A 9,847-nucleotide genomic window follows, 5' to 3' on the forward strand; every position below is an offset into this window, starting at 1 on the left:
ATTTATATTTACAGCATTTATGAAATTGAAGTGATTATCACTTGTGATACACAGCAGCACAGCACACAGTGAAATTTAACCCATCACCCTTAGTGAGCAGTGGCAGGCTGGTTAGTGAGCCATGACAGGCGCCCGGGGAGCAGTGTGTGGGGATGGTACTTTGCTCAGCGGCACCTCAGTGGCACCTTGGTGGATCGAGATTCGAACCAGCAACATTCTAATTACAGGGCCACTTCCTTATCCACTAGGCCAGCACTGCCCCTTATCAGACGTTCTTATCCAGAGCACCTTACAACCAGTAGTTGTCTTGATCAGGGACACAATGGTTTTAACCTGTGACTTTGTGGTCTTCTGGTTTGTGGCCAGGTGTGTTACCTACTAGGCTACTGCCATGGCAATGGTCATGAGCTTTGAACGGTTCACAGTCTGGTATTATAACAGTCAGACATTCTCAGGGGCATCCCAAGCCTCCCCATCACTTTCCTCCCCACTTATTTGGTTGGGCCCTGGTAGTCATGGTTCCCCCACAATTCCTAGGCCTCAGTGGGCCCTGGTCGCCCTTTGGCCTCTACAGAGTTTCATTGTATTTACTGCACACCTACAGGTGTGCTGAGTGAGCTTAAGGAGTTCACGTTATATAACTGTGTGAAGGGTCGCAGAGGCCCACAAATATACAATAGCATCTATCCGATCTGTGATGTTTGCATGAACATGTTACCATTTTAATACATTATAACACAACAAATGTATGGCAAGTATAGCCTGCCAGGCAATCAGCTTTTTATCTTATGTGATAGCTCATAGAAAACCCAGTCATAAATGCTGAGGAGTGAAATTGTTTTATGATGTGTAATCAATAAATATATAAATGACATGATAAATAGGTTCATTTATTGAACTGAATCCTTTCAGATCAAAATTCAAATACATAGTAATTGACTCACGGTTAAGACAAGTCTTTAAAGTAATTAACTCACTGTTAATAAATCCTAATCTGCTATGTACATGTAAAACCGATCAGAATGATTATAAACTGTCTCTCTATCCACAAAAGAACTGTATTAAAACCACTCCAACTTGATGTTACCTGGCAGAAAGAGGCATGGCACAATAGAGATTAAAAGGATGAGCAGTTTCTAATTTATTAACACCAGTAAATTATTACTGCAGTTACATGTGAATATTGTATGTAAAAAAGGTACCAATGTTACAGAGAAAACCAAGGTGAAAAGAAAGAGTAAAGGGAGAGAAAGAGAGAGAACAGACATGAGAAAAATAGGTAAAATAGGAAAGACTCAGTTACTGATGGGAAAATTTCTCTCAGCTTCCAATAGAAAATGAAAGTCCTGACCACAAGTGAACAATCCTTTATACATTTGACCCACAGGAAGTTGTCACCGACCAATCAGAATGTGTTGTTTCTGTCTTGTCCTGCCCCCGTGGTCTCCCGTCTGGGGCAGACAAAGGCAGGGCGGGGTATCACCAAAACCTGTGTCAGGCATTTCACACCTCTTGCCATTTGCCAAAGATATTGAAAACAGAGGTGTTTCACAACAAAAGCACAGAAACACCATGGCCCTGCGACATCCCATCTTACAGACGGCCGCTATGCAAACCAAAAGCGCAGAAATGCCATGGTCCTGCGATGTCCCATCTTACATACAGAATATCTCATGACACCGCACAATGAATTTCTCACACCAGATTGACAGAATTTTATTTATCACACAATGTGAACTTTGAAAAAATATTCATCACACATTTTTATAGCCTATTTGATGCATAGATATATTTACACCTATGTGTTATGTGTGGACATGATGACAGGTTGTAGGAATCCTCTGTGAATCCACTCTAAAACAGTAAGAAGGAAGCATTGGAAAAGTCAATGTGAGTCAACAAACCATACTTTGAAAACCACAAAATTACACCCAGAAAACATTGGGAAGCATTGGGATATTTTTTCTGTATTTGTAGCCGTATTTAATGTGTCATGTGTTGTAGACTTACTTCTTGGGAGTTTTTCTGCCTCTGATTTTAGCAATGGTCGCAGCAATGTCCACGTCCACGACCACGACCACAACCACGACCACAGCCACGCCTACGTTCAAGTCCACGTCCAATTGCAAGTGCCAATCCAGGTCCAAGCCCAAGCCCCAGCCCAAGTCCAAGTCCAATCCTACGTCTACGCCTGTGTCTACGTTCTTCATCATCATCTGAATCATTTTCACTGCTGCCACAGTGCTGAAAATATTAAAACATTAAATATCGCATAAAACAACTAATATTGCAGAGATATTTGACTAAGCAAATTAGACTAAGTAATCATACCTTCTTATGTTTATGTTTATGTTTATGTCCACAATGACATTGACCATCTCCATGAGGTGGTACATATGTACCACCTGGTCCTGGAGGACAGGGGGAACCTGGCGGATAACCTGCACCCCCTACACCCTGTGGCCATCCTTGACCTGATGGACCTGGCGGATAACCTGGACCCCCTATAGCCTGTGGCCATCCTTGACCTGAGGAACCTTGTGGATAAGCTGGACCACCTGCTCCTTGAGGCCATCCCTGACTTGGTGGACCTGAAGAATAACCTCGACCATCTGGACTTGATTCATAACCGGTTGCCTTGGGAGGATATCTTGGATCTTCAGAATAAGCTGGAGGTGGATAGTCCGGATAGTCTGGTCCTTGAGGATTCTTAGGGTTCATGCTGTGACTTCAATTTGTTCTCTAAAACTTTTTAGACAAATGCACAAAACATTCACTGTTTAAGGCTGCAGAAAGAGATATAAATGCAGACATATATGATCATTTAATTAAAAAAGTACTAACAAATAACTAAAAGGATTAAAAAATGTCACTTTACTTGTGGGGCCGTATCTGATTATTTTACAAGTACAACCTGTATGCAAATAATTGTATTGTAATGGAAACTACAATTCCGGGTTCTCCAGTTCCATTGTCCACAGCAGAATTCTCTGTTCTCTGTCTTTAGATCCTCAGTACATCTGTGTACAGATGTACTTGTTCGGTCATTTGTCTTTTATCCGCGTTTCATGTATTGTCACTGGGTGAGGGCGCTAGTCCATGTTTATGGTTGTATTAAACTGCCCCATTTGTGAGTCTAAGCATTTACTTTCATTTTTTCCCTGCCATGCGTTCCTAACAAACAACAATTTCCACCAAATTGTCAGCACTCCTTAAGGTAGTATAAGGGGTAAACCTTAAGCAAATATGTGATAACCCTGCATAACTACAAGGGAATTTAGCTACAAAGAACATCACGTATGGAACATCATAGTAGACATACAGACACTAACATACATTTCTATAGAGAACACCAACAAACATTTCCAAACAACTGAATAATTATATTATTCTTGTACTATTTCCATAGTATGTACCAAAAGTCCCTTGTTTGTTTCACAATTTCACTACATTATTTACCCATGTCTACCAAAAAAAAGATCAAAAGTTTTGATACTTACAAAATAGTAGACACTGCCGTGTGCTATTGAGAAGCAGTATAGCTATAAGCACCTCACCACACCTTAGTATGCTCCACCTCTTCATTGGGTAGGTGAGTGTGACGTAATGAGGCATTTCGCTTTTTTGCAGTTTCATGATGTGAAGTGGTTGGACATTTGCAACCTTTGACCTGTAGCTAGTGCTTCAACTTATAAAAAAAACATGCACTTATACCAGTGAAAATCAATTAATCCAAAAGTTCAAGATTCACAAAACATACTTTGGGTATAGTATGCATGTGTAGGTGTGGGGGAAATATCCATGGTTGTTTTATTCATGACATTACCAGAAAAACTATGGCACATGCTAGAATACATTTATGTATGTGTACATTAACAGCCTTCATTGTAAAAAACAAACAAAGAATGCAAACAAATGACTAAACATACAAACCCCACCCGCCACTGCCAAAAAGTGTGTACAGAGGGCAGTCACGTTATACGGCCGAACTGAAAAAAACAGGCGCATGACTTGCCAGAACTGTTCCAATATGAGTGCACTTAACTAGGCTGTGGAACATTAAAAAAGGTTTACAGGAACTGACCCTATGAAACTATAATGTCCACCAACTGCTGTGTGTGAGTGGGCTGGGCAGCATCCCTCCATGTGATTTGTCACAAAAAGGGACTATTTGATTTGAGTTTACATGTTTTAACCCCACTGGTGGAGATACACATGGGGAGGGTTGCATCAGGAAGGGATTCAGGCATAAAACTATTGTGCAGACAGCCAGACCAGTTATTCTGCTGTGCTGACCTCTAATGTGGTCAGCTAAATGAAAAAAAGGCTTATGTGCTTTAAGCCACAGCACTGGTGATGCAGGTGACAGTGCATTTCTTGGTGCCGGTTCCAAGCGCAAGTAAATGGGGAGGGTTGCATCAGGAAAGGCATCAGGTGTGAAACTTTAGACAGTTTTAGTCAACTTTTAGTCAATTATGTGGACAAACCAAACCAGTTGAGCCACCAGAATGAAAAAGGAGAAGACGGTTTATATGGTTTATTGCAGGGGCTTTTGGAGAACCAACACAATCAGCTTTGCCTGTCCTCTGAAAGAGCTGGCTGTTGCCAATTCCCAAATATGTATTCCATACATAAAACATGCACACTGTTTATGGCCAATATACTAATATATTGTAGCACAGTGTGTGAAATCCCAGAATGATAAACTGAAGTGTTGAGAATAACTGTAAAGAACACACATGTATCACATCAAATCCACAGCCATTTTTATTTACTACACAATGCGATTAGTAAAAAGACAAGACAAAGCACAGATATAGTAGGGAAACATTTTCTAATACCAAACAACCATGTTTTAACTAGTAAACGAAAAAAAGAATTCCATGCTGGATGCTATTTCAGGCATAATCTTCCAGGAGCTGTAAGGGTAAGGAAAAAGCATTAGATAAGATCTGATTTGAGTCAGCAAAACCTCCTCTCTATATCTCTTTCCCCATATTAAAAAGCATGCTGTCAAGTGATAATGTCTACTAAATGTAACACCTTCTCTGTTGCAGTGTGGAATTTAAATGAGCTAAAGTAAATGATTGCTTTCTTCTTACATTTCATGGTCCTTGTGATGTTATCAGTGGCCATCTGAATCACTGCTGGAAGTCGATGCTGAAAATGAGAATTGATTATATATATATATATATATATATATATATATATATATAGTGTGTGTGTGTGTGTGTGTGTGTGTGTGTGTGTGTGTGTGTGTGTGTGTGTGTGTGTGAGAAGGTTCTCAGTCGTCCAGGTCAGGGTTCTCAAAAGAAGTTATTTCACTGGCAACTGGACTTGTTATGGATCCTTGACAACGTTTCCAGAGGGCTTTTTCAAGTCTGACTGACTGGTCGGAGAAGCAGTGTAGCCCTGAAGGTGGTAATTGGTGGTCACCAGTGGGTTGTCCTTCCGCCTGGCTTTCATGCATGTTAATGAGACCACCTGAGCCAGAGTGCGAACGACATTGAAACCACCTGGGTACCACCAACTACCACCTTCATGGCTCCACTGGGCTTATAAACCTGCTTCTGCAACCAGTCAGTCAGACTTGAGAAAGCCCTCTGGAATGGAATGGCGAAATGTTGTCAAGGATCCATAATAAGTCCAGTTGCCAGTGAAATAACTTCTTTGGAGAATTGATTATATCCAGTCTGTCATCAGAAACGTTTGCTATATTGTGTTATCTGATCAAGATAAAACAACTTAATAGATAGAGAAAAATATAAATTTACACTAAGGGATCTTACCTTAGTGCCCATGGCCATGATGACCGGACCCATGATGACCGAATCCATGATGGCCATGACCATGATGACCATGATGGCCATGACCATGATGGCCATGACCAAGGATATGATCAAGAAGTCCATGATGCCCATGACCATGATGCCCATGACCATGACCATGATGACCATGATGGCCATGTTCATGATGGCCATGACATTCCCCTTGACAAATACCACATGGACCAGCTGTATATCCTGGAATACTGTAACCTGGTGGATAGCCTGGACCCTGTGGCCACTGCTGACCAGGGGGAAATCCTGGCCCGGGAGGATACGTTGAACCTGGTGGATAAACTGTACCACCTGGTCCAAGTGGATATCCAGGACCCTGAGGGTAAACTGGACCTGTGTAGCCTGGTCCTTGAGGATACTGGGGATTCATACTGGTCCAAACACTTCAAGAAAAAGTATAGATATGAATTAAATTATTTAATATATAATTATCACTGTCCTTCTGCATGACCTATTAATATATATGAGAATAAGACAAAGATAAGAATATAGTAACCGGACCCATGATGAGAACAACAATGTCATTAATTAGTTTAAATGATAATTTGCAAAAAACATTGAAGGCCAATAGGGGCAGTGAGGGGAAGTAGGGGCAGTGGTGGCCTAGCGGGTAAGGAAACAGACCCATAATCAGAATGCCGAATCGCCAAGGTGCCACTGAGCAAAGCACTGTCCCCCATACACTGCTCACCAAGGGTGATGATTAAAAGACATTTCGCTGTGTCACCGTGCTCTGTGCTGCAGTGTATCACAATGACAATCACGTCACTAACCAGGTAGTCCCCTAGTCACGTGACGAGTTTCCTTTCTGTACATAAAACAGAAACTGGTCAAGTAAGATTTTCTTTAATGGGACCTTTTATTTGAATGAATTCAAATTGAGAGCCGCGCGTGACGTCAGGGGGCGGGGCTTGTGTTGACAGGTGTCGAGTTTACCTGCTGAGCAGAACTGAATGCCAGTCAACCAGCCAAATTCAATGGTTAAAAAAACCCGACAACAATGAACTTCGTAATAATTAACAGTTAATGAGTTTATGAGTAGGGATGATGACGTCAGTTTTACACGAAACGTCTTTTATTTATTAATAATACGTCTTCATTATTCAGCCAATTTAGTCGGTTCCATGTCTGCGCTGTGTCAAGAACAGGGATTATAATTTACTGATTTATAATATAACGCTAACTCGTAATATTCTAGTTGCCCCGGAGCAGTCTTGTTGCCGCGTAACAAACATCTCAACACGAAACCGGAAGGACAGATTTCGCAAAAAACGTCTGACTTTGAAAAGTGGTGTAGTGGTGTATCAAGTAAAGAAATGTGTACAGATATAAATTACACCAACTTAATTACTGCCTACCCCCTATACGCCGATTATTTTCTTCAGTATACACTGACGGCCTCTTGTCCCCGGAACTTTCTGAGGAAAAAAAAAAAAAAACATTTCTCAGAACGTAGTTCAAAATGAACAAGACTATCGGAGAGAGACGAAACGCACGGATACTTACGGAAGAGTTGACGGGAGTGAGCGTGTGAGAACAGGAAGCTGGTTTTAATTCTGCGCACCTCACCGCACCTTCCTACTCTCCGCCCTTCCTGCATCCGGTTTTTCGCCATTCCTTTCCAACGGTGGCCAGATAAATACGTACAACGACACAACGATTCGTAACCATTCCTCTCTCATTTACATTCACATTTACCATGACGCCCTTATCCAGAGCGACTTACAATCAGTAGTGACAGGGACAGTCCCCCCCTGGAGACACTCAGGGTTAAGTGTCTTGCTCAGGGACAGAATGGTAGTAAGTGGGATTCGAACCTGGGTCTTCACTAGGCTACTACCACCCATTCAAATATAAACCCAATGCTGTTGCTTTCCTCTAAAGCCACTGAAATGAAGCTGCTTTTCTCTTGGTTAATAGCTGCTGGCCCGACGAATGAGCGAAATGAACACTGAGTTGAAACAGGGAGGCGAGTTTCATGCCGGTTTCGGCCCAGTGCTGCTGTTCCGGTAAAATCCACTCCGCCCAACTGGCTGCATCATGGCTGCTTTGCTGCTCGAGGACCACTAGGCCCACCGCATGCATCCTCCGCCCCGCATAAATACATGCAGAAATGTAGTCCATGGCAGGATTGGCAGGTTCTACGTGTGTGTCTATATATGTATATTGTAATGGAACTGGACTTTAGTTTGCAATTCAAATAGTTTGCATTCACATTGATACCAAAATGCTGGCACATCTTACGGAGGGACAGCCTTGAAAAAAAACCTCCAAAACCTGTAAAATTTCTCAAAAATATTAAAAATTACAGGATTCACCGAAACATGTAGGACTGGTTTTGTGCACGCAGGTGCTTCATTTCAGTATGAATGCACTCAGTTTTACTTTTGCCCGAATTTGGCAAATACCATCAGGGAATACCAGCACTCCCCTTCAGAGGAGAAAGAAAATACAGACTGAAAAGTTAAGGGTTCTCGGGCGACATTGTGGTTCTGCCACCAAATATAATGTAGTGACATTATTCCAAGAATTAGAAGGTGAGGTTTAATAACGGTAGATAGACAGATACATACTTTATTGAGTCCAGAAGAAAATGAATAACATACAAGCACCACACCAGATACACAGCATTTTATTAACCACACATGTGATCATAAAAAAAAAGATGCAGCCGACACATTTTCCCAAAAAACTTTTATGTCAGACTTGTAATTATTTAAGAAAAAGGAATCCATGCTGGAATCTGCATAGTACGCCAGTTCTGAGAGACTTTTCCAGGAGCTGTAAGGTAAGGAGGAAGCATTAGATAATATCTGAGTCAACAAAACCTCCTTTCTAAACTCGTTTCGCCTTAAGCCCTTATTTATAAGCAAGCTATCAAGTGCAAATGTCTGCTTAATTTAATACCTTCCCTGAAGCAGGCTGGAATTTTTGTCTTATTGCATATGTATAGGTAGATGGCTTTAATGGGTCAAATATGAATTAATTGGATTTAGTAAATGAATTCTCTCTTCTCACATTTCTTGCTCCTTTTCTTAGCAGTGTCCATGCTTGTGCTTATGTTCACCATCTGAATCACTTCCACTGCCAGAGTGCTGAAAATGAAACAGTAAAATGATCAAATGTTACTTGATCCCATTTCATATTTAATTGGCCAGCATATATAAGAAGAAATGAAGATGATTGATCTTACCTTTCCATGACCATGACCATGACCATGTTTATGGTGGCCATGTTTATGGTGGCCATGTTCATGATGGCCATGTTCATGGTGGCCATGCCCATGGTGACCATGCCCATGGTGACCATGATGACCATGTTCATGGTGACCATGTTCAGGGCCATGACCATGCTGTGGACAATTGGGATCCTGGGGATATCCAGGACCAGGTGGGTAGGCTGAACCTGGTGGACATCCTGGACCTGCAGGATAGCCTGGCCCACCTGGCCTTGGCTGATATCCAGGACCCTGAGGATAACCTGGAACTGGTGCACCTGGGTAACCTTGAGGATAGTTGGGGTTCATGTTGCTGTTTTCTGGCCTGTAGAAAACAAGCCATATATAGATTTAGAGTCATTTGGGAATGTTTCTGATAGAAACAAATGTTGAGTCAATTTAAATAACACAATAATCAAACATCTTGTCCAGACTTTGCTGGTGTTGATAATAAATAACTGATGTCTATTAATGTTAGAATATCTGCCTGAATGTAGAGAGGAAGATTACCAGCAGCAGTTCTGAGTTCCAGTGGAATTGTGTGCTCACTCTAACACCTTTGAAGGTTGAGTGTTTGAAAGCCCTTCTCAATTACTGCAGTACAGATGAAAACAACTGCACAGATTAAAGTAGCAACACAAATTTTGAATGTTAATGTGCAGATGCACATTACTAAAGTATAAATAATCCAGGTCCTTAAGGTATTAAGACAACCTTGATTGTGGGCAAAATGCTGCAGAGCAAAGATGTCGCTGATTATGTTACAGAGACAGCATGTTTGTGCAAAGAA

General features: G+C 41.5%; 1 long non-coding RNA gene across 1 annotated transcript; it reads right to left on the reverse strand.

Moving 5' to 3' along the window:
• Positions 1-4,744: 4,744 nt before the first annotated feature.
• On the reverse strand, positions 4,745-7,439 carry LOC114797035 (uncharacterized). The gene is made up of 5 exons (XR_003750799.1): positions 7,347-7,439; positions 7,199-7,258; positions 5,790-6,223; positions 5,103-5,160; positions 4,745-4,919 (listed from the first exon to the last, which is right to left on the reverse strand). It is a non-coding gene; the product is annotated as an uncharacterized LOC114797035 (long non-coding RNA).
• Between the last annotated feature and the right edge of the window lie 2,408 nt (positions 7,440-9,847).

The sequence above is a fragment of the Denticeps clupeoides genome, chromosome 9 (assembly GCF_900700375.1).
Source record: "Denticeps clupeoides chromosome 9, fDenClu1.1, whole genome shotgun sequence".
Taxonomy (NCBI): domain Eukaryota; kingdom Metazoa; phylum Chordata; class Actinopteri; order Clupeiformes; family Denticipitidae; genus Denticeps; species Denticeps clupeoides.